This window comes from Neophocaena asiaeorientalis, unplaced genomic scaffold (genome assembly GCF_003031525.2).
Source record: "Neophocaena asiaeorientalis asiaeorientalis breed wild unplaced genomic scaffold, Neophocaena_asiaeorientalis_V1.1 scaffold102, whole genome shotgun sequence".
NCBI lineage: Eukaryota > Metazoa > Chordata > Mammalia > Artiodactyla > Phocoenidae > Neophocaena > Neophocaena asiaeorientalis.
The window spans coordinates 4,977,846-5,004,384 of NW_020175078.1; the positions used below are offsets into that span (position 1 = coordinate 4,977,846).

The 26,539-nt window shown below is 45.5% G+C and overlaps 1 protein-coding gene across 1 annotated transcript in view; it reads left to right on the plus strand.

The window, feature by feature from the left end:
• The window catches only part of TMEM163 (transmembrane protein 163), a 243,933-nt gene that overhangs the window by 122,974 nt on the left and 94,420 nt on the right, over positions 1-26,539 (plus strand). The gene's annotated exons all lie outside the window — the stretch shown is intronic.

The following is a 26,539-nucleotide window of genomic DNA, read 5'->3' on the forward strand; positions in this document are numbered from 1 at the left end:
GAAACTTACGCCATCTTGTGACGGGGCCTGCAGCAGCAATCCCACTGGACAGGCCTGGACTCTCTCAACAGCTGTTACGGGTTGACTTGCGTTTCCCAAAATTCATATGTTGAAGACCTAACCCCCCCAGTACCTCAGAATGTGACCATATTTGGAAGTGGCATCAAGCAGCTATAATTAGTTAAGATGAGGTCATACTGGAATAGCGTGGGCCCCTAATCCAGTATAACTGGTGTCCTTCTAAAAAGGAGAAATTGGGACATAGACACACACAGGGAGAATGCCATGTGAAGATGAATGCAGAGAATTGGGGTAAAGTAGCATAAGGCAAAACAAGACAGAGATTGCCAGCAAACCACCAGATGCTAGGAGAGAGGTGTGGAGCCGGTACGCGGGCCTTTCGCTGCCGTGGCCTCTCCCGTTGCGGAGCACAGGCTCCGGACGCGCAGGCCCAGCTGCTCCGCGGCATGTGGGATCTTCCCGGACCGGGGCACGAACCTGTGTCCCCTGCATCAGCAGGCGGACCCCCAACCACTGCGCCACCAGGGAAGCCCCATGGTTACTTTTAATGAATGGAATATCCCAATTTTACATCATGTTTATAAGAAATATTAATGATAATAATAGTTAACATTAATTGAGCATTGACTATGCCAGGCTCTGTTCTGAGCACTTTATTGTATTAACTTATTTGATTCTCATGTCAACCCTCTAAGAGGAAATGGAGGAACAGAGAGATTAAGTAATGTGCCCAAAATTGCCCAGGTAGGAAGTAGAGGTGAGATTATAAGAGTTTTACAGATGATTCAATTTGCAGCTATCACCTGGAAATGGATTAGGGTAAGAGAGTGAGATTGCTTTCTCTTTCCATTCCTGTTTCTGGGGAGGGATGGGGGTAGAAATTAAATGTATAAGTTTAACAACTGCCTCTACACGTGATGTGGTTATAATAGAATGAAAGTGTCTGCAGGCAGAGCATGCAGTTTTGGGACCTGTCCTTTAAGTTCCTAAAGAACATCCAGGTGTCCATAAAGTGTCTTGGCCATGGAGCATCTGTGGGATCACTGTGTGCAGTTGGGGTCCAGAGCCGGGCCTTGAGCTCTGCAGTTTACCAGCTCTGTGGTTCTGGACAAGTCATGGCCTTTGGTGGCCTGAACTCCCTTAGTTGTAAATGGAAATTACAGCTTCCCTATGTTTACAGGCCACGCTCAGTGTCTGGGCACATTGTTGATACTTTCACCTTGTAGAGGGTTTTGACAAACTTTCAAGTGTGAATCCAATACAGGTTGCTTTTTTCTTTCCCTAGCAAGAATCTTGGGTCTTCATCCTGTGTTTTTGGACTACTTTTTACAAGCAGTTTCAGAGAGGTCTTCTAGAATGAAATGGTCAACAAATTCATGGTTCTGGGTACTTTGCCTTCCAAATAAACTTTGAGGATTGTATCTTGCTTGAAACTCAGTTTGTGGGAGGAATTTTCCACCTACGATTTTCACGTGGGTGACAGTGAAGGGGTTGTGCAGACCACCTGGCAACCCTACTATACGCTCTCTGGGTGTTTGTTCCATGACCTTGGAAGGGCTCATTGAATACATGCCTTTGCGGATGCTGCTTTGAACACCGTGACTGGGTGGTGAGTTTGTGGTTTTTGTTCAAGGCTGATGCCTTTCTCTGATCCAGCCCTCTCTTGGCAGGATTCTATGTTTATGCTTTTGATTTTAAGGGTTTGCATTGTTTCTCAACCTTGGTCCTGGCGACAGCTGAGAAATTTTACTTGGATATCATTAGGGCATCCAAAAATGTGATTCCACCTGAAGAGCAAGGAGAATTTAGTGGTGCATCTGTTTTATCTTTTAACCTTTATTTCTAACAATAGCTTACATTTCCTGGGCGGCAAGCTCGTAGCCCATTTATTTAGCACCTACTATGTGCCAGGTGCCGTTCTAGATCTGTGAACAGAAATCCTGGTCCTTATGGGGCTCAAAAGAAATAACATACATATTCCATTGTTAGTAGTGCTGTGGAGAAAAGTGAAAATGGAAAGGGACCAGAGAACAAAATAGCAGTTGCTTGTTAAATAATGTAAGCAGAGAAAGCCTCACTGAGAAGGTCACAGATGCTCGGAGGATGTGAGGGAATAAGCATGCAGGTGTCTGGGGCGGTGCATTCCACACAGAGGGATGGAGAAGACAGCGGGTCCTGAGCAGGGGAGTAGGCTTCCCAGAACAGCTGGGCAGCCAGTGTGGCCTGAGCAGGGATGGGGGATGGGAGGTGGGGGAGTATGAGTTCATATGAGAATCTGAGCATAGAATAGGAGCCTGCTAAAGTTTGAGAGCGTGGGTTGAAGGTAGCGTCCATGGGTGTGGCGAGGCCCTTTTCCAGGAATTTCATTGGCTCTAGCTCCCTTCTTGGCCCTGGAATTCTACCTCAATTGCAGACACACGGCCTCCCACTTCTGAGGGCCTGTGGCCTTCTCCATGGGGGCCTCCTTAGCCCTGGATTTGGTTTGATTGACTTTTTTTTTTCCTTCAGTCTGTAGGAGCTTCTTATCAGATTTTTGTCCTCTGAAAGGTTTATCACTAAGTGACACATCTGAGCGTCCAGAGGGTGATGATGACGAGAGCTAATTATTGAAAGCTTACGTGCTGGTAGGTATTTACTCTGCGCTCTGAATGCTTTACATGTATCAACTCCTTCAATACACGGCAACTCCATGCGGTCGAGATTATTATTCCCATTTTATAGGTAAAGAAACCAAGGCACAATGACATGAAAGAACTGGCTCAGTTTTCCATCCTTAGCAGGGGTGGGATGAGTATTCAAATCCAGACCGCTGGGTTCCAAGGAACTGCTATGCCAATGGTAACATTCCAAGGGAGCTCCAAAGTTTCCCTTTCCATATGAGTGAGTGAAAATGAAATTATTCCAATATATTCTTTTTTTGCAAACAATCATTGCGCAGAGATGCCTCCTAAAATTGAGAAGTAGGTTTTAGTGCCATCGTTATAGGAGGTAGAGTAGAGATGTCTTAGGAAGCATGTGAGGCGTGTTCCAGCAGGTGGATTCTTTTCTAGTCTTTGCCAGTAAGAGAATTTAGCCTCCTTGAATCCCCGGAAGCGATTTCTCTGCCTTCGGCCTCTTCTCCTCTCAAAGTGGAGTCTGCCCCTACCTGCGAAGCACCACCTCCTCTTCTTCAGTTGCCAGTGACTTAATGTTGCCATAAAATTGGATGCAAGGTTATCTTTTGTTCCTTCTCCCAGAGACTGAGCATTTATCATGACTAAATTGTTCTATGCAGCTGGTTCTAGAGGCAGGACTGACCTGAGTTGGGGTTTCCGATTAGTCTAGGTGCGTATGAATTTGTAAAACTTACCTGTCCCTGCCCTAGCCTCTGCCCCCTCTTTATTTATTTCTGTTATTGGAGTATAGTTGATTTGCCATGCTCTGTTAGTTTCTGGTGTACAGCAAAGTGATTCAGACATATACATATTTTTTCCTATTCTTTCCCATTGTGGTTTATTACAGGATATTACATAGAGTTCCCCGTGCTACACAGTAGGACCTTGCTGTTTATCGATTTTATGTATAATAGTGTGTATATGTTAATCCCCCCCACCCCTTTGGTAACCATAAGTTTGTTTTCGAAGGCTGTGAGTCTGTTTGTTTCATAAATAAGTTCACTTATATCACTTTTTAAGATTCCACATAGAAGTGATATCATATGATATTTGTTTTTGACTTACTTCACTTAATATGATAATCTCTAGGTCCATCCATGTTGCTGCAAATGGCATTATTTCATGCTTTTTATGGCAAATAATATTCCATTGTATTTATGTACCACATTTCTTTATCCATTCCTCTTTTGATGGACATTTAGGTCGCTTCCATGTCTTGGCTATTGTAAATAGTGCTGCAGTGAACACTGGGGGTGCAGGTATCTTTTTGATTAGAGTTTTCTCTGTATATATGCCCAAGAGTGGGGTTGCTGGATCATTTGTCTGCCCCCTCTTTAGTTCTTTTCTGTCTCAGAAGGCATCTTTCCCTAGTACACAGCTTGCTTGCTTTCTTGCCTTTTTGAAATGATCATACTTTCCAGGAAACCCTCTGAAAGTTTCCTCAAGCTCTTGCATTTCTTGTACTCTGTCATAGGCCTCTGCTGTGTGTGTGTGTGTGTGTGTGTGTGTGTGTGTGTAATTCCCGGACCGGGGCGCGAACCCGCGTCCCTGCGTCCCCTGCATCGGCAGGTGGACTCTCAACCACTGCGCCACCAGGGAAGCCCAGTAGCCGTATTTTGAGCCACTGAATATTTAAAATGGAGAACCAGTAGGCCAGAGGTAGGAGGGATAGTTGCCTTTTTGGTTCTAGTGCTTCACGTAAAGATGTTTTCTTCATGGCTGATATGGAATAATTAGTGTACATGTGCTGATATGTCCGATGGGAAAGGATGGGGAAACTAAAAGTAGAATCCCTGCATCAAGGTCATGAGAAGATCTCCCCACCCCAAAGAGTATGAAGAATGTTCTAAGCTCCTGTAGTTGGGGGATCATTGTGGGGTGTGATGGGGGAGAGTCCATACAGCAAAGCATCCAGAGTGGGATGGTACCTGCTATTTTATATTCGGATGAAAATGGACCTAGTTCTGGAATGAGTGTGAAGGTTGACATTGAATTTTTCTCACCAAAGGGAAGTAGAGAATTTCAGATATTTTCTGAAAGAGACAAGCATGGCGTGTTGTTAAGGCTGTTTGCACGTAGACACTTTGAAGAGGGTGTGAAGATTGTTTCTGTGGTATGTATTTTCTAGTTAATTTATTAAAAAGTAATTGACTTTTTAAGAGGAAAAAGGCTGGTGAGTTATTTTTCAAAGAGCTACTCTAGGCGACAGAAGCTTGGTTTTCAAAAAAAAAAAAAAAAAAGGGAAAGAAAGAGGAGGGGTAACCGGAAGTGCTGTCTCAGGATGCTGCTGGTACCTTTTGGACTCCAAGTTCTTTTCTGCCCGATTTGCCCAATGTGTCTCTGACCCTGAATGTCATCTCCTTGCCCTGACACTGTTCTCACCGGCACCAGTATCTGTAATAGTAAGTTTTTCTTCATTATAGCATCTTGGAACTGAATTGAGCCTCAGTTGTCATCTCATGAAACCTTACCTGGAGAGGTTGGTCGGCCAGAGCCAGATTGAGCCAGAACCCCTATTCACATCTTGCCTGTGTCCCAAGGTTGTTGACTTATAAATGCATTAGTCTTGGACCCAGTTCCAGATTCGTTTCTTGTTGTCCCAAAGACTGACATCCTTTGCACAATGAATGAACGAATAAATGAATGCATTTTATTGCATGTATATCATTATATATTTTGAGGGGAAGCTGGTGAGCTCCTGAACAGGATTTTGTTTTACTCTTTTGCAAAAGGAGCACTTTATAGCATCACATAGTCTGTTCCATCAACCTGCTTAATTGGGCTTGACAATCAGGCTTTGGTTCTTAAACAGTTTTGTAACTCTCCTAATTAAAATCCATTGTATGGTGTTATGTCTCTTAAATTGATGGCTGTGACTCATGGGGTTGAGACGGACTAATTAATTTGCAACCTTTAATGAATTCTAACTCGTTTCACCTTTGTTTGCCTCACTATAAAAGTCTTTGAGGTCCAGACAGCAGCATTTAAAGTGCCATGAAAATTCATCTTCTAAGTTTAAGAGAATTCCTTTATTAACATGTAATTGCACAAGTAAAATACTTCTACTTGGTTTATTGAAACTCTTGATGAAAGCCTGGGGTTTAGATTTCTTTTAAGTACCGGATCTTCCCTGGTTTAATAATCAATCTTTGATACATAAGGTACTTTTTGTTTCCTGTGACTTTGTTTTTGTAAGACTAGATTTTTCAATTTGGTATCACATATGATCTTTCATGTTGTATGTAAGAAAAGAAATCCTTACCATTAACCAAGAATTAGGTTTTTTTTTTTTAGCAAGAAATGCGCATGCAGTGAGAAGTAAATTGTTTACTACGTGACTGGTATTTTACATACGTTCCTTCTAATTTTCACAACTTTATGAGTTAGTATCTAACTTTTCAGAGGCGAAAACTTAGGTTTAGAAACATTAAACAATTTGCCCCGACTTATGGCTGATGTAGGGTCATGACTAGATTCAAATCCAAATCTGTCTCAATGCCTCGTATAGCCACCTTCACTACCCCTAAAAGAGCACTTGTCCTTTCTTGTAAGGGAGCAATTAGGGGGAAAAAAGTACTTAGTGACAGAAACTTCACATTTACTTAAAAAGAAAATAAGGAGGAATGAATCATCCCGAAAAATTACCAGAGTCAATTATAGCATCAATGTCCTAATTGTAGGTAAATAGGTTTATGGTGGTGTGTTTTTTTTAAATCCATTTTGTTTTGTAATGTGAGAAAAACATCGAGTTTCTATGTCCATGCTATATATGTTTCAACGAACTGGAAAGTTCACCAGTAATCTTTGTATTGAAAGCTCTTATGGGAAGTTTCCCTTTTGTAGATATAACAGCACCCCCTTGAATGGACTTGGGAGAGCTGGGGGTTGCAGTTACAGGAGCTGGGGCTGCTGTAGCAAAGTGGGGTGGGGCGTGGATGGACCAGACTCTCCCCCCAGTATAGGAGGGCTTGGTGCCATCCTGCCCTTTCAGTGGACTCCTTCCAAGTGTTCTACCTGCTGGAAACTTCTGCTCCTTCTTTTGCTCTCCTGTAGGAATAATTGAACCCTCCTATTTGTTTTTGTGATTGTCTATTTAAATACTGGATGGGTTCAGGATACAGGTTTGTAACTCTGTGGTATGGAATGTGGCGATGGAGGGAATGTATAATAGTAAGTTAAGTTGTTGGGGAATAGAGAAGTCTTCTTTTACCTCTCTGTTTCCTGAGAACATTGTCAGGTGCCACTTGGCTGAGCTATAAAAAAATTGTTGGTTTATATGCACATGTACGTGGAGACACACACACACACACACACAAACACGGAGTTATTTATATATCCACTTAGGCCGTGGGGTTTCACATGATCAGAATTACCGTGTCTAGGTTGGATGTCAGATTCCTGGGATAACATGAAAGGGGAGTAATCACCACGGCATATTAGTACCATTTTGGACGCGTAGAGTATTTTTCATATTAAGTGTACCATGTGTGTTATCTGATGCCTTTTGCAGTTTGTCACCAAATTAATCTTCTCAAAATAGCTGCATGCAACATTACATATGCAAAATCTGTTAGCAAATTGGTCGACTGGACCCGTGCCACGGTCCCAGCCCAGGCAGAGGCCCCTTGCCTCAGTCGGGAAGGTTCTTTTTCTGCTTGAATTTGCACAGCCAATAAGGAGCACAAGGTTTTATTCAATGGCCAAAGAATGGAGAAGCAGGAACTTAATCTGCAAATCAACTTCTCGACCCATATGGGATGAGACACCATATTTATAGGAGGGTCTCGGTAAAAGGGAGGGAACTGAGTAAAGAGAAGAAAGAATATTCATGAATTCTCTGACAGGGGTGTGGTTTGGATCCAGAACTGAGGCAACACTCCTTTTCAGTCCTTACATATGCTCTTCCCATTGTTGTCATGGCGGTCATGAACTGTCATGGTGCTGGTGGGTGTGTTCTTTAGCATATGCTAATGTTTTATAATGAGCATATAATGAGGCTCAAGGTACACTGGACGTCAGGTCTTCTGCCATCCTGGGCCTAGTAGGTTCTAACAAGTTTTTGTTTTTCTCTTTGCAGCTTCCTCCTTTTGCAATTGGGCCTGAAACTCAGATAAGAGCAGTTGTTTTCCATTCCAGGAAGGGGTAGGGATATGATTCTGGGGCAACAGCCTTGGTAACATAACCAGGGTGCTTGACTATTCACTTGTGTAGCAAGATGGAAATATAATTGGCTGACATGAATGTCACCCATTACATTTCTGGTTCCAGAAAGGCTATATCAGTGCAGTGGCTGCATTAACATAACCAAAATGTCCTGCTCTTCCCCTAGGTGGGTCTGTCTGGGTTCTCCTGTTTGACTTTGGTGAGAGTAATCATTTCGAAATGGGCAAATCCAGAATACAAAAGTGTGAGCAGAATCTATATGTGAACTTTTTTTTTTTCTAGTTAAGTCCTCCGCATATCCTCTGCTTTAGCTACTCTCCAAGTACCTAGATAATAGTATTTGATGCAAATTTCCTGAGTTGTTTTGCAGATGTGAACCAACCCCCCTCCTCCCCCAAATGGAAGAACTACTTGAAGACCTGGAGCACATAGCCCCAGGCCTCCTGGTGCCTAAGGACTCATAATGTTAACCCCAGCTGCCTCACCATCAGCCACTCAGAGAATCGTGCTTGAGCTGATCACACACGATCCGCCCTCTCCTGACCTTTAAAAATGCTTTGCCGGGGCTTCCCCGGTGGCGCAGTGGTTGAGAGTCCGCCTGCCGATACAGGGGACACGGGTTCGTGCCCCGGTTCGGGAAGATCCCACATGCCACGGAGCGGCTGGGCCCGTGAGCCATGGCCGCTGAGCCTGTGCGTCCGGAGCCTGTGCTCTGCAACGGGAGAGGCCACAACAGTGGGAGGCCCACGTACTGCAAAAGAAAAAAAATGCTTTGCCGAAACCCTTCGGGGAGCTCAAGGCTTTTCAGGGCATGAGCCACCTCCTCTCCTTGCATGGCCTCGCAGTAAACCTTTCTCTGCTCCCAACTCCGATGTTGCAGTTGGTTTGGCCTCACTGTGCGTCGGGCACGTGAACTTGCATTAACAAACCTGCCAGAACATTGAATATCTCATTTGAAAACCATCCCTTCTCTTATTTTAAAATTTTGAAGCTAATGTAACTGTATTATCAAAAGTAGGAAAATTGGAAAATTAAAGGAGTCATTCAGCCATAATTCCCCCTCATTTAGGATAGACGTAAATATCTTGTGGGCCCCCAGGCTCACAGTGGCAAGTGTGGCAGGTGGGGGAGAGCAGGGAAATGTCTCCCAGCTGGTGTGGGTGTGGCCTGGGCACCTGGGAGCTTTCTGCCGGTCATCCGCAGGTCGAGAGGGAGGTTGGGACGCTTCCCTGCTCCTTCCGTCCTGGCTCTGAGCCTCTGGAACAGCGGCCCCACAGGGACTTCTTTCAGGAGTGGCAGCTCTTGCTGGGCTCCATGCTCCTGCTGGCTCTGGGGACACTGTCCCCTCCCCTCGTCACTCCAGCCTTAGGAGCGAAACCAGGTTCTGAATGTTACATGCCTGGGTGACTCACCATATTTTGCTCCCTTAACCCTGCAAGGTAAGGTCTGTTCGTTTGTGCCATTTGGGGTGGCTTCTGTTCCCTGCTGGGACCTTGGTTGATAGAAGGGATTCTTGAGGGAGGGAAAGGATCATCCAGAAGAGAGAGGATATGATTCCCATAGAGAAAGAACACATATTTTGTTTCTCAAGGGAAGTTGACTTAGAGTCCATGCCATACGTATCTTTGTGTGTGTGGTGTATCGTAATGTGTGGTGCATATATGTGTGTATGTGTATTGTAGACAGAATTTGGGGTGAGGGCTGCAGGGTGTGTGACTTTCTTCTGATAGGTTGGTGGTGAGGGAACAGGGCGGTGCTCCAGGAATCTTGTGCTCAGCCAGAAGTTGCTGTCCTCCACCTGGGTGAGAGCCTTAGTTCCTGCAGAACTAAAGATACAGTTCTGTTTATTCCTTGAGGAGGAACGGGGACCCTGCCCCAAGGCTGCGCTTTTGTTTCTTGACTGCTCCTCCCTTGTCTCTGCATTCCCTCTCTTCCCTGATTAGCATCTGTTTGAATCTGCCCTTTGGAACTCAGGGAAGGTCCAGGAGGGTGAATGAAGCCTATCCTACCAACAAGAAACATGGAACAAAAGAAGGACTTGTACAGGGAGGGCCCCTTAGGGTCCTGCTTGTTTCATGCGTATGAAATGTATATGTCTGTGTATTTGAAAGGCTTAAAAAACAAACAAAAAAAGGCCTTCATTAACTTCAGGAAGTATTTATTGGGTGCCTGTTTTGGGTCAGCCTCTTTGCTTGGCACTGGGGTGAGATTGGAGGAGGGGCTTACAAATGGGAACAAGATAGTTGCAGCTGCTGAGAGTTTCCAGGCTGGAGAAGTCAGAAAAAGCAAACTGGTTTGAATGGGCTGTGTTTGATAGTGCACAGGTAAAGGTATCTGCAAGATTTAGAACGTGCTGGCTCTGCAGCATATCAGCAGGGAGCATGTATTAGTATCTTTGTTTAATGATAAGTCCATTTAGGAGACTTTAAAGGGTTGTCCCTACCTCCTATCCTTAGTGTTTATAACCGGAAGAAAGGAACCCTGTGCATCAGAAGAAGGGAGGTGGACCTGTTTGCAAAGAGTTTAAAATGTTTGCAGATGCATTAGATTTGGGGAGAGCCGTGTCCCCTGTCAGCCCTAAACCCTCAGCTTTGTAAGCAGAGAGGCTCAGGTGAGGCTCGGCCATTATCTTGCGCTCCTGCTGGCTCCTGCTGGTTTGTGTGGGAGACCTTTCTCTCCTAAAAAAGAAAACCTTGGCCTCTGAGAGGCATTCAGGCCAATTGGTAAGCAATCCCGCTGGGCCATTTGTTCAAGCTTCTAATTCTCACTGCTGCTTAACGGGTGGCTTTTCATATTGGGAGAGCTGCTTTGCAAGCTAGAATTAGGCTCCCCTGGGATCAGGCGCTTATAACTGGGTGTGCAGCTCTCCGGGAAAACGTGAATACCATTGGCCCTAATTGGTTTCCCAATTTAGGGCTTAGTGAGAAATGTAACAGCAACAGACCCTTCATGACTAAAACCACTGTGGAATTTCACAGGCAGGTCATAATCCCGTACCCAATATTTTGTGACCTTTTTTTTTTTTTGCGGTACGCGGGCCTCTCACTGTTGCTTGCGGCCTCTCCCGTTGCGGAGCACAGGCTCCGGACGTGCAGGCTCAGCAGCCATGGCTCACGGGCCTAGCCGCTCCGCGGCATGTGGGATCTTCCCAGACCGGAGCACGAACGCGTGTCCCCTGCATGGGCAGACGGACTCTTAACCAGCGTGCCACCAGGGAAGCCCTGTGACCTTCTTTTTAAGAGCGCCAAGAGTTTTCACAATCCTCATACTCCCGCTATTCTTCCTTTGTGTCCCTTGTCTCCACTTCAGCCTGCTCAGCTGACCAGTCAAGTGTTCTTTCCTCGGGGGCCTGCCCACCTGTGGATACTGTTGATGCCCCCGCCAGCCCTTCGTTTAAGCACTTAAGGCACTAAACCTCCCAGCCCTCATTTTCGTCCTCCCCGTGGCTCCTTTTGTTTTTTCACTGACTCTTCCATCTTTGCCCAACTCTTAAGCAGAGGCAGTCCTCAGGGTCCTTCCTCAGCCTTCTTTCCATGGAGAACTCCTTTTCCATACGTACCCCAGGGCCCTCCACAAGCCTAGTGCTGATGCGGAAAGCTCGGCCTTTGTGCACCTGTGCTGAATCGAATCTCAGAGACAGAGTTTTGACTAAATTAGAAACGAATAGCTTTACTGCTTTGCTAGGCAAAAGGAGATAGTGTGGGCTCATGCCCTTGAAAACTGTGTGTCCCAACCTGGGAGGATTTGGTGAGTTTTATAGCAATGTTTCAAGGATGGGGTTGCTGATAAGGTTAGGGTGTGTGCAGAGCCTGCATGTCTCTAATCTGGTCTCAGCAGGCGGTCTCCTAATCTTTTTTTTATAAATTAATTTATTTATCTTGGTTTCGTTTGGTCAGTCTTTGTTGCTGTGCGTGGGCTTTCTCTAGTTGGGGCGAGCGGGCTTCTCATTGTGGTGGTTTCTTTTGTTGCGGAGCACTGGTTTTAGGCATGCGGGCTCAGTAGTTGTGGCATGTGGGCTCAGTAGTTGTGGCTTGCGGGCTCTAGAGCGCAGGCTCAGTAGTTGTGGCACGCGGGCTTAGTTGCTCCTCGGCATGTGGGATTTTCTCGGACCAGGGCTCGAACCTCTGTCCCCTGCATTGGCAGGCGGATTCTTAACGACTGCGCCACCAGGGGAGTCCCGGTCTCCTAATCTTCATGAGCTTCTCTGGTTCCTTTAATTTGGAATGAAGAATACTAACACCTTCCATTTGTTGGGGGTTTTAGTTCTGTAAAGAGATGAAAGATACTGTTCTGTGTATCCCTTGAGGCTGCAATATAGTTTCTTGTCTGCTCCTCCCCTGTTTCTGAATCCCCTCCCATTCCTGATTAGCAACTGTTCTAATCTGCGGTTTGGAACTCAGGGAAGGTCATGGAGGCTGGAGTCTGTTCCCGACAAAGAAAAAACCAGGGACAGAAAAGCTTCTGTGCCCAGAAGCCCCACAGGGTCCTGCTCTGTCTCAGTGCCTCTCCTGGGGACTCAGTACTGCTTGGAGATTGTCACCCCAAAATGTGCCTTGTTGTGATGTAGAATGTTCATAACCTGTTGAAATCCTGCCCAACGTAAAATAGAATTCGGCTCGTCTGTGAAATCTGTGTTCTCTCCCAGCCCAATTGGACACGGCTGCAGTGAATTTGTTCTGCCTTCCTAGAGGCTGGGCATGGCTCCCTGTAATGAGAGACCTATCTCATTAGAGGGTGACACACAGGGATGGCTTGGAGCTAGGAAAGATCCTGAGAACACTGCCTATGTGTCTGTCTCCCCTACCAAACTGTGAGCCCAGGGCCAGGGATTTTTCTGTTCACTTCTGTGCCTGCAGCTATTGTTGGACTTAAGTCCTTGTGCCTGATGCACAGTGAGGCCAAACAAACTGAAACGTTGGAGTTTGGAGCAGAGAAAGGTTTATTGCAGGGCCAAGCAAGGAGAACAGGTGGCGTGCACTCAGAGGACCTGAACTCCCCTATCATTTTCAGGGAAGAGTTCATAAGCAGAATTTGGGGTGAGGGCTGCAGGGTGTGTGACTTTCTTCTGATTTCTGGTGGTGAGGTAAGGCGGTGCTCCAGGAATCTTGTGCTCAGGTTGAAGTTGCCGTCCTCCGCCTGGGTGTGGGGAGAAAAACTCTAAGATGTGTATCAGGTTGTTACATACGTCCCTTGAGGAGAAACCGGGACCCTGCTTTATCGCTACACTATCGTTCGACTGCCTTTCCCTTGTTTCTGCGTTCCTTCACTTGCCTAATTAGTAACTGTTTGACTCTGCCCTTTGGAACTCAGGGAAGGTCTAGGAGGCTGAGGCCTTTTCCCTACAAACAAGAAACAGGGGACACGGAAATGCTTTCCTACTCAGGAGGGCCCTCGTTTCACAACCCTGCACACATGGCAGACCCTCAGGCAAAGTGTGTGGAGCTGCAATAAAGACAGGTGTGAGCATTACCCCCAGGGAATTGTCAGACACCCTAGGAGGCAGTTCTCAGCCTGGGCTCCTGGAGGAACGTAAGCAGAAATGGTGGGGAGTCAGGGATGGGGGTCCGACTGTGGTTTAGATGGATTTGTTTCCAGACTGCTTAACCAGGTCCCATTGTGTAGGTGGAAATCAAGGCCGAGCATCTGTATAAAGTTATCCCAGCTGTTACTACGTGTGCTTTACGATCCTTTCCTTCCTCTTCATTCTTCCCCCTCAAGCTATCCTGAAGAAAACTCCAACAGGGCCAAAGGGGTCACGACTCTCTCTCCCCTCCCCTCTGTCTGGCCTTCCAGGCTGTATGCTTAGGATCCCTACATTAACCCCCTTTCTCCCTGGAGCCCGGCAGGTCTGGGCTGGCCTTGGTCAGCAAACGGTTCCTACCATCTTCTCTACCATGTGGCCTGATTACCTCCAGGCCGTGGGACACCTTTGAGCATATTAGGAAAAGGCTCTCTATTCTGAGCGTGGCTGCAGCCCCCGCCCCAGGGTGCTCAGCTTGGCCGGTCCCCTGACCCTCACCGGACCCCTTGGCAGGAAGCCCTTGTGCAGTCAACAGCCTGCACAGCTGTACAGGGCTTTGCATCAATGTGGGAGCCATCATGCAATCTCTTCCCGTCTTGTAGCTGGGAAATCTGCAAGCACAACACCACCTGTGAATGAGTTTACCCTACCATTTGGTCTTCAGGTAATTTCTTCATCCAAATTGGTGTTTTCTTGGTGCAAGTTAAAGAACACCAGAAGGCCTTGACAACTACTAAGTAACTTTGGGGAGGGGGCATTTGAACACACCTTCCTAGGTCTTTGGTATTTATATAGTCGGTACCCTGGCTCTGTTTTACTCTCTTAATGCTTGACCATTTTTTCCCCCTATAAACACACAACAAGCAGATCTTATTTATTTTTATTGTATTCACCCACTCTGGCTCCTAAGGTACCAGGATCTGCTGCGTTTTGACTGCTTGGCAATGTGCGTTTTATTTCCCACTCCTAATTGCTTTCTTGATTTACCAGTGTTTTCATAGTGCTTTAGAAAATTTTACTCTAAACCCTTAGAAAAGTAATTAAAATTACAAACTGCTGGGTGGTAGCCGGAGGCGCTGGCACGCAGACCATGTAACAGATGATGTCTGCCTGGGCGAGCTCTTGGCTGTGGGTCCCTCTCCAAGTTCACCTGAGGGTCTTAACTCCCTGAGTTCTAATAATGGAAGCAGAGCTGCAACTGGCATCCCAAGTATAATGACCAAATTCTACCAAACAACATTCCAAGTTTTACAGAATGAAAGGACACAAGCCTTAAAACAGTGAAAAAACAGTGAAATAAACAGACTAAAGCTCTTTGTAAATATTTACAGCAACTGGAATCCTCTGGTTAATTAAGTTAGGTTTTAAATTCTGTTTTAATGTTGGAAATTGTCTTTAAATATCGTCCTGCTTGACACTAAAGCAGTACAGAATTCTCAGAATCGATCTATGTACACATTCTCAAGAACTGCAAATTGGCCTTTATCTCATTAGAGCAGTGTTTCCCAGCCTCGGCACTATCCGTATTTTGTCCTGGATAATTTTTGTTGTGTGTGTGTGGGGGGGTCTGTCCTGTGCACTGTAGGATGTTTAGCAGCATCCCCAGCCTCTGCTCACAAGATGCCAGGAGTAACCCCACTCCCGAGCAGTGAAGTCAATGTCTCCAGACATTGCCAAATGTCCCCTGGGGTGGGGGCGAGCAATAGTGCCCCCAGGTGAGAAGTGCTGGGTTTACACTTTTCTGACACACCTTGAATGTCACTTCCTTAGACTGAGCCCCTTCTATCCATCTTTTTTTTGTTTTTTTGCGGTACACAGGCCTCTCACTGTTGTGGCCTCTCCCATTGCGGAGCACAGGCTCCGGACGCGCAGGCTCAGCGGCCATGGCTCACGGGACCAGCCGCTCCGCGGCATGTGGGATCTTCCGAGACCGGGGCACGAACCTGCGTCCCCTGCATCGGCAGGCGGACTCTCAACCACTGCGCCACCAGGGAAGCCCTATCCATCAGTTTTTTTAAGAAAAATTTGACATGTATTTCACATCAGAATATGGAAACATTCTCATCATTTGAGTCTCCCAGTTGTTTGTTGCATACGATGAGAATCTGTTCTGTAGAGAAATGACCAGTTTTCTGTCTTCGTGTGCCTTGGTGGCTCTCTGCCTGTAGTATAATAATAATAACGTGCTGGGGAGCCTGAAAACTCTGGCCACGAAAAGCCCTTTGATATTCTTTTTTGTGTGTGTGAGGTATGCGGGCCTCTCACTGTTGTGGCCTCTCCCGTTGCGGAGCACAGGCTCCGGACGCGCAGGCTCAGCGGCCATGGCTCACGGGCCCAGCCGCTCCGTGGCATGTGGGATCCTCCCGGACCGGGGCACGAACCCGTGTCCTCTGCATCGGCAGGCAGACTCTCAGCCACTGCGCCACCAGGGAAGCCCCTTTGATATTCTTTCATCAGCACACAGCTTGCTCAGGAGTTTGGACGTGGAAGGCCCCTTGGTGGTCAGTCCAGTGGCTGCCTTTGTGGGCGGTTGATGTCTTAGGCATGTTGAATCTTTGCAGATTCAGCACTGTGTTGTACTTCTGGGTAATCATGAATATTTACAAGGGGATACCTATAAACATCATCTAAATGTCATATCAGATATCCTCCAGTGCAGCAGTGATTTTTATTAAAATTTATTTCTAATTTGAGGAATATTGGCTCTTTGCAGGGCTATACAGATTTCCTTGCACAGGTCATGAAGAGGACTTTATTTCAGATCATTAAGTACTTAAGGGCGTATAATAAACGTATATGGTCTTCTGAGATATGAGCCTGGGCTGATAGGATATCACGGGGCACTAGAAGGGCACGTGACTTAAAGTCAGGAGAGGAGGGTTCTAGTCCCAGCTTTTAGACACACTGATGTTGTGGCCTCAGTAAAGTTGCTTCCCTCCCTGGACCCCATTGCTTTTTCTGTTAAATAAAGATGTTGGACTAGATGGGCCATCTCTAAGGACGTTTCCAGCTTTAAGTGAAAATGTAAGATTTTAATTAAAGTGATAATGAGCTTGGTATTTTCAAATATAATTAAATTGAGTCAGAGAGGGTTAGTGGTAGAATATTAAAAAATTATATTTATTCCATCAGTGAAACTTGCAAAGTGATGGATATAATTAATGTTGCCATGGAGAATTTGTGGCTGGAGAATCAAAGCTCTCTCTGCAATAATTTCTTCATTTGCAGTCTCTGCTCTGAAGTGAACCTCTTTGGAAGATATGTGTCTGGAGGCTGAGGGTGGGGCTGACTGTACTTTCCTCTCTCTGGGAATCTGGAGACCTGGGTGCCAGTTCTAGCTTTGCTCTGTGCTTTTGGGCAAGCCACTTTGTGTCTCAGGGCTCCGGTCTCACTCTGATGTGAGAAATTAAGCTTTGGTCCTGTCTAGAAACTGATAATATAGCAGGTGGGCTGCTGCTATCCTAGAAAAGCCTGCTTGCAAGGCTGGCCTTTGGGTGGCATGTGGGGACTTGACTAGTGAAGCATGGATATGACACTTTCAATGATCAGAGGGGCTCACTGAGCCTAAACTGTCTGTAGAAACGGTGTGGTTTATGCTGAGCACCTGCTTGCCTTCTGGGAGTCTGGGGTTTTAGTACCTGCTAGACAGAAGGTACTTGTAAGACAAGCCCCACGGCCCCCCTCCTCCCCCATAAAATCCCCAGGTGCTGAGTCTCTAATGAGCTTCTCTGGGACACAACGCTTCGTCCGTGTTGTCCCAACTTATTGCGGGAGGAATCAAGCACATCCTTCTTTACCTCCCTGGGAGAGGACTCTTGGAAGCTTGTGTGTGGTCTCCTCTGGCCTTTGCTTGGGGCACCTTTTCCCTTTGCTGATTTGGCTTTGTATCCTTTTGCTGTCATCGGTCTTGGCTGTTCTGAGCCCTTCTGGTGCGTCACCAGGGTTGCTGATGTAGGTAATCTAAAAGTTTGAAAATCTATACAGTAGAATTCTTTGGATTTTTTTTTTCCGGGGTAAAAATAATATCCATACCTTAGGCTTTCCCCACCGCTGAACTTGGTAGTGAGTAAAGGTCATGGCAGAGGCAAGTGGGGGTGAGCTGTCAGAAATCCCCCTGTTCTGTGGTTAAACCATAGCCTAGTTGGTTAGAAAATAAATGCCAGTGAGAAAGGATCACTACAAAGTGAGACGGTAACTAGGCAATACCGTTTCAGCCATTATTCTATTAGCTGTGTGCATCCTTTGTTGTCAAATTGGATGTAACTGGATTCTTAAGACTGAGGCTATTTATAATTTGAGGGCAGCTTATTGTTTGCAGAGATCCTTGTGTGCATCAGTTCTTAATTTATCTCTGAGGTGAAGCCACCTTGAGTGGGGGAGTCGTGTTTAGCATTGAGTGTTCTGATTGAAAAAGACGTTCATGTGTTGTAGCCGTCAAGAGTGTTCAGGTTACAAGCAATAGAGATGCCTCATGTTAATTTAAGCACAATAAATGAGAACATATTACTGAGTGCAATTGGCTGGATCCGTGGCCTCAAGTGATGTTGTCAGAATTCTGTGTCTCTCCTGCCACCCACCTCCTTCCTTCTCTCTCCTCTCCTTTATTCTGTGTCAGCCTCATTCTCAGGTTGACTTCAATTTGTGGTGGCCTTGAATTATCTCTGAAGGCAGGGCCATCTTAGTATCAATTACCCCTACTGGAAAGGGGCAGACCCCCCCAAAACAAAAGACTTCTTATACCTGAACAGTAAAGCAGAATGAGCAAAAATAACTGTCTAGGATATGTAGATCCCAGAAAAAAGTTCCATGGTGTCCACAGAGTTGAGTATTGTGGGTCCCCTTGGTTGGTGGTAGTTGCTGGACGTCTTCCAGGACCATCTCTGAGTATGGGGACAGAATATGGCCTTATTTTCCCTGATCCATAATAATTAGGGGGGCTTTCCTGGTGGTGCAGTGGTTAAGAATCTGCCTGCCAATGCAGGGGACACAGGTTCGAGTCCTGGTCCGGGAAGATCCCACATGCTACAGAGCAGCTAGGTGCATGCGACACAACTGCTGAGCCTGCGCTCTAGAGCCCCCGAGCCGCAAGTGCTGAGCCCTCGTACTACAACTGCTGAAGCCCACGGGCCTAGAGCCCGTGCTCCGCAACAGAAGAAGCCACTGCAATGTGAGGACCGCGCAGCGCAGCAAAGAGTAGCCCCCGCTCGCTGCAACTGGAGAAAGTCCGTGCGCAACAACAAAGATCCAATGCAGCCATCAATCAATCAATCAATCAATCAATAATAAAAAAAATAAAAAATTGTATTAGGGGCTTGATTTCTGCCAGGGGCTGGGCATTGGCTAGAACACAAGTCCTACCTACAAAGGACGGTATGCAGTGTGAAGACCATCCCCCTTATTAATGTGCATAGGGAGCCTTCATATATGTGTTCTCAAGTGTTCTTTTAAATTAACTCTTTGCAGCTAAATTTTGACAGAACCCTAGTTCTTTTTTAATTTTTTGCGGTACGCGGGCCTCTCACTGTTGCGGCCTCTCCCGTTGCAGAGCACTGGCTCCGGATGCACAGGCTCAGCGGCCATGGCTCACGGGCCCAGCCGCTACGCGACATGTGGGATCTTCCCAGACCGGGGCACGAACCCATGTCCCCTGCATCGGCAGGCGGACTCTCAATCACTGCACCACCAGGGAAGCCCAGAACCCTAGTTCTTTTTTTTTTAAACATCTTTATTGGGGTATAATTGCTTTACAATGGTGTGTTAGTTTCTGCTTTATAACAAAGTGAATCAGCTATACATATACATATGTTCCCATATGTCTTCCCTCTTGCGTCTCCCTCCCTCCCACTCTCCCCATCCCACCCCTCCAGGCTGTCACAAAGCACCGAGCTAATATCCCTGTGCCTTGCGGCTGCTTCCCCCCAGCTATCTACCTTACTACGTTTGTTAGTGTGTATATGTCCACGACTCTCTCTCGCCCTGTCAAAGCTCACCCTTCCCCCTCCCCATATCCTCAAGTCCGTTCTCCAGTAGGTCTGCGTCTTTATTCCTGTCTTACCCCTAGGTTCTTCACGACATTTTTTTCCCTTAAATTCCATATATATGTGTTAGCATACGGTATTTGTCTTTTTCTTTCTGACTTAAGAACCCTAGTTCTTAATCAAGGTAAAAAGGAAGTTGCTCTAATGGAAAGGGGGTAGGAGTAGAGTGGGAGACCCTGTGTGATCCCTAAAGGTTATGAACCTATAGAGCCTAAGGAATTGATTTAGAAAAACCCTGAGGTAGATGGGCCAACCATGGTTAAGAGTTTCATTCACTGTCCTGTTATGAGTTATTTATCAGCACTGAGTGGAAATAAAGCTGGTCCTATCAGGGAAGAATTATTGTCATAAGATCAAGAAAACCATGACTCCTTAGTTATACTTTCTTCTAGGGGCATCAGCACTGATTCCTCTTTGATTTATAGCTCAATATCACTGGGAGATTGTCCCGGTTCATGTAAAATGCCAAAAACACAGTTCTCACGTATAAAATTCAACCAGAGCTCAGTTCAGGCTGTTTGTCTCAGGCACTATGGGTCTTTGGCTCACTGACACCATGGAGTGTCTATAATTCACGTTCGGGGGTTGTACCGTCCATATTTGTTCTTGCGCCTGAGCCTAGGCTTCTCCTGTGAAGTTGTATTGATTGTGCGATGGGTCTGCTGACGTCTTTTCTTTGCTGTTGTACTCTCCACACTTTAGGGTGGTCACAGGGTACATGCATAGCTGATGCATTTGTTGACGTAGAAACTGAACTTAAGATTTCTTTCCTTTATTCTTGTTTCTACGTTTTTGAAGACCATGATGACTTATGCTCAAGGTTAGTGAAAGCTGACAATATTTCACTGAAACATAATAGACCTGGGACACCCCAAAATATAGCAGTTAACACGTGCTTTCTAATATTGTAAGGTGAATTATATTTGTTGAGTAAATTGCCTTATTCTATGATAAATCTTATTTGGATCACATTTTATTTTTTTAAGTGATAGGAATGCTAAGCTTATGCAGTGAACTACTTCAGGTGTGATGGTGACCTTTATATAAGAAAACACGTAAGTTTTCAACCCCCTAGAGAGGGAGCAATGTAGCCAAGTGGAGACCTGACCTTTTTAGCCACTGCAAAATACATTCTCTGACCTTCGTGTCTAGGAGACAAAGTGAGTGTCCAGGACAGTTGTATCACTGAGGATGTTTGCATTTGTTCTTCCTCCTCTTGATTTCCCATCACCACCATCCCCAACTAGGAAGGAAATGATTTGTTGCAGTGGAGGAAAGTGCTATCTTGGGGCCAGTAATTTTGGTCAGTCTCTAAACTTTTTTTTTTTTTTTTGCTGTACGCGGGCCTCTCACTGTTGTGGCCTCTCCCGTTGCGGAGCACAGGCTCCGGACGCGCAGGCTCAGCGGCCATGGCTCACGGGCCCAGCCGCTCCGCGGCATGTGGGAGCTTCCTGGACCGGAGCACGAACCCGCGTCCCCTGCATCGGCAGGCGGACTCTCAACCACTGCGCCACCAGGGAAGCCCAATCTCTAACCTATAATTTTACTTTGTGGATATTGACAAATACTGGGTCTAGGTGATTTTTTTTTTCTTTTTCTTTTCTTTTTTGGGCTGCGCTGTGCGGCTTGTGGGACCCTGGTTCCCCGACCAGGGATCAAACCCGGGCCCTTGGCAGTGAAAGTGTAGAGTCCTAACCACTGGACCGCCAGGGAATTCCCTAGGTGATTTTTAACTGGAAAGTAGGCCCAGGTAGTCTAAAAAGTTAAAGGCCAGCAACTCTAATCTCCATCTGCACAAGCCCTTTTTGGCTAAATTCAGTTTAAGTGTACGATGGCAAGCAACTACATAATAAGTGGTTGGAAGTGGCTGTATCAAAAGTGGTTAGCTTTATTTCTCTGGTTGTGGTGCATGAACGTCTGTCTCCACCTTGGAAATAGATGCAGGTACATATGCAGAGTAAGGGACCCAAAGCATACAAAAGGATGTACAGTGGAATGAGGGCATCCTTTAAACTTCACACTCCCAGTCCCCTTCCGAGGTCGTCATCATCATCTGTAGTTGTGTAACTTCTCTGAAATTTTATCTGCCTATGTATGCGTTTATTTCTGTACATACATGCACGATCTATTAATGACCTTGCTTTATTCACTCAGTACATTTTGCGGCATTACAATTGTTTTTCAAAGAGCTTAATTATATCATCTCATAGAATGAACGTGCAATCACTACCTTCTCAATGGATACCTAAGTGGTTAATGTTTTGATGCTTTACATCTGTAATAAACACTCTTATGTGTAGTCTTCCTGCACTTATGTCAGTACAAGTACAGTAATTCCCCTACATACGAACCTTCAAGTTGCAAACGTTCAAGGATGCGAACGTGTGTTCACATGTCCAAACACGTAAGTTAGTTCCCATGTCTGGCGTACATTGTCACGTGCAGCTTGCCCTGCGTCTCCTATTGCGATGATCCTTCAGCTCTACCACCTCCCTACCTCCTCTCCCTCCTCCAGTCAGTAACTCTTCTTGCCTGTTCACTCGATGCCAGCCCCTGTATGCCTGCTGTTGTAGTGTTCTGTACTTTAAGGTACTGTACTGTAAGATGAAAATTGTTTATTTTTTGTGTTTGTTTTTTATGTATTATTTGTGTGAAAAGTATCATAAACCTATTACAGTACAGTACTATAGAGCCGATTGTGTTAGTTGGGTACCTAGGCTAACTTTGTTGGACTTAACGAACAAATTGGACTTGACGAATGCACTCTCGGAATGGAATTTGTTTGTAGGTAGGGGACTTACTGTACCACCAGTTTATACATTCTACTGCGGAACATTTGGATTGTTTACAGTTTTGGCAATTAGGAACGCTGCTGCTGTCAACATTTCTGTAAGCATCTTCTGGTATCCATGTATATGTATGCATTTCTCCTGGGTGTATAGTAGTGGAATGGCTGGGTCATAGAGTATGACTAGCTTTTATAGATACTGGCAACCAGTTTTCTTAAGTGTTTGTGCCAATTTACACTTCCTGCAGCAGTTTTTCAGAGTTCCAGTTGTATCACATCCTTGCTAACATTTGAAATGGTCAGCCTTTTTTTTTTCTTGCGTAGTGGTATCTCTTTGCGGGTTTTAATTTTATTTTTCCTGGTGACTAATGAAGGTGAGCATACTTTCATATGTTTATTGGTCATTTGTCTATCATCTTTCATGAGGAACTTGTTAAGTCTTTTGCCCATTTTCCTATTGAGTTGTTTTTCTCTTTTTTATTGATTTGTAAGAATTCACCTATTTTGGAGAGAAGTCTGCTAGTAGTTATAAGTATTGCAGATATCTTCTACTGCTCTGTGGCTTGCTGTTTTGCTCGTTTAATGAGGTCTTTTAATGTAGTTTAATTTACTGATCTTTCCCTTTATGATGAGTATATTTAAGTCCTGTTTAAGAAGTCTTTTACTTCCCATAAGATTACGAAAATATACTCCCATATTATATTTCACATATCTCCTATGTTGTCATTTACTTAGCCTATTTATATCTACAGCTCATCTACAATTGTGTTTTGTGTATGGTATAAGGTAGGGTCAGCGGCCCAACACCATTTATTGAAAAGATGTTTTTTACCCCCGGTGTACTTCAGGAGTTTCTTTGTTGTAAGTCAAGTGACCATATATGTGTGGTTCTTTTTTTGTTTTGTGGTCTTTCTGTTTACCCTTGTGTCAGTACTATTCTATCTTAATTATTATAGCTTTGAAATAAATCTCGATATCTGGTAGTGACTATCTTCCAGTTATTGTGTTGTTCAGGACTGTCTTGCCTATTTTGACTCTTCACTTTCTACTTAAACTTTAGAATCATCTGATCAATTCTCTCACAAAAAACCTGCTAGAATTTTGATTGCCAGTTGTGAGTCTCCTATCATGAACATGGTACATCCTTCCATATGTTTAGTCTTCTTTAATTTCTGTCGACAATGTTTTAGTATTTTTCTAGGTAGAGCTCTTACACATTTTTCATTAGTTTTTCCCCTAGGTATATGATTTTTATGCTGATGAAAATAGTATCTTTAAAAAAATTGCATCTTCTTACTGTCTGTGGCTAGTATGGAAATAACCAGTAATTGCGTGTTAACTTAATGTCTGGTGGCCTTGCTGAATTAATGTCTTAATTCTCCCTGATTCCCTGGTTCTGTCTGCCAGTTTGCCATCCTCCCTGTTCTAATAATTGGGGCTGTTTGGAGAGCTGGGGCATGAAGGGAGCGTCATGCAGCTTTAATTTGAGTACCTTTTCTCTGGATGGTTTACATTCAGACTCAGTTATCTACCTTGGGGAGCATCTTCCTGCCCTGTGAGCATGGCTGAGGGTGAAACCTCTGCCCCTCTCCTTAAAGATGCCACTGGTTTCCCAACTGCCTGAGTTTTGTACCAGTGGCTGTCTGAGCAACCACTCCTTTGGTTTCACCTTCCTTGCTTTCTAGTGTGTGGAGTGTGGGGAAGGGGGAACGGGTTCGGGAGTGGATGCTTCAGCTCACTCGCAAACTTGGAAAACTCACAATTCAATGGTACAATCGTCAAGAGCCCAAACAATGACCCTCTTACAGGCAACAGCAAGATTGAAGTATGTTATCAGCTCTCAGCATATTCCTTCTGTATAATGTAAACTTTAATGTATTTGGTAGATATTCTTTAAATTGGGGGGTTGAGGTTGGCCACTTCCTAGTTTCTTTGATCATTATATTCTTTCTCTAGTTTTCCATGCTTCTTGTTGCTTTGGTGGGTTTTATAGAGAATGGTAGGGAGGGAGGGGAGAACAGACCTTTATTCTACCATGTTTAACTTTTATTCTTTGAGTGATAATGTTAATGGTTTTCTAATGACTTTGATTCAGCTCAAGTGAGTAAATAATTATTCAGCGTCTCTTTTTTTTTTTGCGGTACGCGGGCCTCTCACTGTTGCGGCCTCTCCCATTGCGGTGCACAGGCTCTGGATGCGCAGGCCCAGCAGCCATGGCTCATGGGCCCAGCCGCTCCGTGGCACGTGGGATCCTCCCTGACCGGGGCACGAACCTGCGTCCCCTGCATCGGCAGGCGGACTCCCAACCACTGCGCCACCAGGGAAGCCCCAGCACTATCTCTTTAAGCCAAGTCTTTGAAGTCTTATTCAGTGTATTCCTCTTCCCAACAATATATTCTGTTTTTTAAAAAGTTCCTTTAGCAGTTCTTTAAACCAAAGGAGTCCAATGTGTGGTATGTGTTAGCAGTGCCAGACTAAGGGGCATCTTAGTCATCTGACAAGGTTGACCTTGGGTGGCAACATCGACACCATCGCGAGCTCTAGTTGCCCATGGCATTAGCTTTTGGTTCCAGTATGAATTAATGATTGCATGTTAAGTAAAAAGCTGACATTATTATTAGGGCTTAGCGATTTCTCAAGAATTTATTGCTCAATAAGCATTGATTAAGCATCAACTCTGAGCTGGTGCTTTCACATGCCTTGGAGATAGAGAGTTGAATACGATGTAATCAGCCTGATTTCAGGTCTTCATAGGCTGGTTGGAGAAGACCCAAGGATCATTTCTGTGTGGTGCAAGGTGAGGGCAACAGGGACAGGGGCTTTGGGTGCCAGAGGACAGATGCTGAGCCAACTTGGAAATAATGGCCTGACAATGAGTGTTCAAGCTTCGAATTCACAGCAACCACACTCAGAGCAGAAGGCTAGAGATGACAAACTGTGAGGTTCTGTTTTATAAAATTCCCCCATCTCTGATTTCTGTTCAGTGAATGCTTTATTTATGAGGCAAAAGTAGCAGCGTTCTATGATTAAGGGATAGTTAGGGCTTTTAGAGGCATATTTCATCAAATGCAGGGCAAGTCATGCCTGTATCCCCAGCTATCCCCAGCAGTGGCACATAGTAGATGCTCAATAAACATTTATTTATTGAATGAAAGAATGATTGGGGAGCTCAGGCTCCTCGTGTTCGTCTGGAGAGGGTTGCAGGACAGGGCCGAGTGTCGTCTGAGGACCCCTGGCCAAGCCACCCACAGGCAATAAAGCTGTGCTCACAGTAACCAGAGCACAGGGAGGAATAAAATTATATGTAAGGCAGTTGACATTCAGCGAGAAGCTTGCTCCTCCCCTTAGTTCTGGCGAGTGAGGTCTTTGGAATGATTGTAAGAACAAGTGAGGGTGGATCGTTTACTCCACTGATGACAGTCCGTAAAGGATCATCAAAGTTGGGTAACCGTGCTTCCAGCAGCTCTTCCACCTCTTTATTCCCTGTTTGTAGAAGAAGCGAAGTGAAAGTATGCTGTGTTGCTGAAGAGACTCTGGCATGAAAAGCTGGGCTCTTGGCTTTTCATCCCTGAACTGGTGCCTCCTGTGCCCTGGGACCCTTGAGAGCCTCTCGAAATCCCGTCTTTCCCTGTTACGTAGCAGTTTTCCCGTCATGTTCCAGAAACGCTGACTTCCCGCTCTGGAGCGGGGGTGGGTGCTTTTCATGTTACACTCACTGAAGCAGAGCGAATGAACGTCTGGTGTGTGTTGGAAGGAGTGAGGTGCCCTGGTCCAGGGTGGAGACTCTCCCTGGGTTGCTCTCATTCTGACTTTCTTTTTTCATGTGCTATTTATTCTGTGCTGGCTCTTGGCTTTCTGGGTTCGAGGCCGTTCTGGCTCTTCCCATAGTCCCAGGTCTTTGTCATTTGCAGATGCTCCAAGTTCTCTTTAAAAGAATGGGCCTTACAGAGGCTGCTTTCTCTGTGATGCCTTGCAGAGTGTTGGCTGCCACTCCCGTTTGCTCAGGGAATGGCCGCCTGGTCACACATCTGGGCCTCTCGGTGCATGTTGAACCCCAGTCCTGTCTGCTTTCTCCCCGAAGACTTTGTTCACTGCGGGTTGAAGCTAAGCAGTAGGCGTCATTTCAGTCAGTCAGTGAATCAATCAATCAATCAATCAAGCTGAGGGCTTTTGTGTGTTCAGTCATTGATTTAGGCATATGGGAGACACTGAGGAACAAAACAGAAGAGCCTATGGCCTTTGTAGTGCTTACATTCTAATGTGTGAAGTGGGGCAAAGGGTATACAGTATTCATAGATAAGTAAGTGGGATGGTGTGGTAGAAGATGTATGTGCTCTGGATAAAGGAACCCTAG